The sequence below is a fragment of the Hyaena hyaena genome, unplaced genomic scaffold, assembly GCF_003009895.1.
Source record: "Hyaena hyaena isolate Hyena2069 unplaced genomic scaffold, ASM300989v1 scaffold_796, whole genome shotgun sequence".
NCBI classification, from domain to species: Eukaryota; Metazoa; Chordata; class Mammalia; order Carnivora; family Hyaenidae; genus Hyaena; species Hyaena hyaena.
The window spans coordinates 690,372-692,325 of NW_024081429.1; the positions used below are offsets into that span (position 1 = coordinate 690,372).

General features: G+C 35.5%; 1 pseudogene; it reads left to right on the forward strand.

Annotated features, from left to right (window-relative positions):
• Window positions 1-1,621: 1,621 nt before the first annotated feature.
• Window positions 1,622-1,754, forward strand: LOC120221659 (annotated as a pseudogene).
• Window positions 1,755-1,954: the final 200 nt, after the last annotated feature.

Sequence of the window (1,954 nt, forward strand, 5' to 3'; positions counted from 1 at the left end):
AAGTCAGACTTTCACTATTTGCAGATGACATGATACTCTCTATGTAAAAATGAATCAGACTCTACCAAAAAAATGCTAGAACTGATAAACAAGTTCAGTAAAGTTGTACAATACAAAATCAAGGTACAGGAATCTGTTGTATTTCTATGCACCAATAATGAAGCAGCAGAAAGAGAAACTAATGAATCAATCCCATTTACAATTGCACCCACAAAAGTAAAATACCTTGGAATAAACCTAACCAAAGAGGTGAAAGATCTGTACTCTGAAAACTATAAAACCCTAATGACAGAAATTGAAGATGACTCAAAGAAATGGAAAGATATTCCAGGACCATGGATTGCAAGAACAAATAGTGTTAAAATTCCTATAGTATCCAAAATAATCAACACGTTTAATGCAATTCCTATCAAAACACCAACAACAATTTTTGTAGAGCCAGACAGAGAATCCTAAAATTTGTGTGGAACCACATGAGATGCTGAATAGCCAAAGCAACCTCAAATAAAGAAAAGCAAAGCTGGAGGCATCACAATTTTGGACTTATATTACAAAGTTGTAGTGATCAAAATATTGTGGTACTGGCACACAAATAGACACATAGATCAATAGAGCAAAATAGAAAATCCAGAAATAAATCCAAAACTGAATGATCAATTAATCTGCAACAAAGTAGGAAAGAAGATCCAGTGGAAAAAAGAGTCTCTTTACCAAACAGTGTTGGGAAAACTGGCCAACTACATGCAAAAGAATGAAACTGGACCACTTTCTTATGTGATAAAAATAAATTCAAAATGGATTAAAGACCTAAATGTGAGCCCTGAAACCATAAAAATCCTAGAGAACACAGGCAGTAGTGCCTTTGACATTGACCACACTAACTTCATTCTAGATATATCTCCTAAGGCAAGGAAAAGAAAAATTAAAAAACTCTTGGAACTACATCAAAACGAAAAGCATCTGCAGAGCAAAAGAAATAATCAACAAAACTAAATGATAACCTAAAGAATGGGAGAAGATATTTACAAGTAACATATCTGATAAAGGGTTAGTATCCAAAAAATAGAAAGCATTTATAAAACTCAACTCACAAAAATGAATAATCCAATTTAAAAAAGGGCAGCAGACATGAATAGAAATTTCTCCAAAGAAGACAAAGAGATGGCCTACAGATGTATGAAAAGATACTCAACATCACTCATCAAGGAAATACAAATCAAAACCACAAGGAGACATCACCTCACACCTGTCAGAATGACTAAAATCAATGACAAAATAACAAAACAGGGGCTGGCCAGGGTGTGGAGAAAGGGAACCCTCTTGCACTCCTGGTGGGAATGCAAACTGGAGCAGATACTGTGGAAAACAGCATGGAGGTTCTTCAAAAAGTTAAAAACAGAACTACTTTATGACCTAGCAATTTCACTACTAAGTATTTATCCAAAGAATACAAAAATATGAATTCAAGAGGATACATGAACCCCAATGGTTCATAGCAGCATTATCAACAATAGCCAAATTATGGAAACAGCCCAAATGTCCATTGTCTGATAAATGCATAAAGAAGAGGTGGTGTATGTATACACACACACACACACACACACACACACACACACACAAACTACTGTAAGAAAAGAGAGAAAGTTAGCACTGTGCTTGAGCAGGATAGAAGAGGCTGCTGGCTTGACAACACTCATACAATTAGGGCATTGCCATCTACTTCACGGCATCTACACATACAATGGAATATTTCTCGGCCATAAAAAAGAATGAAATCTCACCATTTGCAACAACATGGATGGAGCTAGAGAGTATAATGCTAAGTGAAATAAGTCAGTCAGGGAAAGACAAATACCATATGTTTTCACTCCTATGTGGAATTTAAGAAAGAAAACAAATGAGCAAAGGGGAAAAGAGAGAGGAAACCCAAGAAACAGACTCAACTATAGAGAAC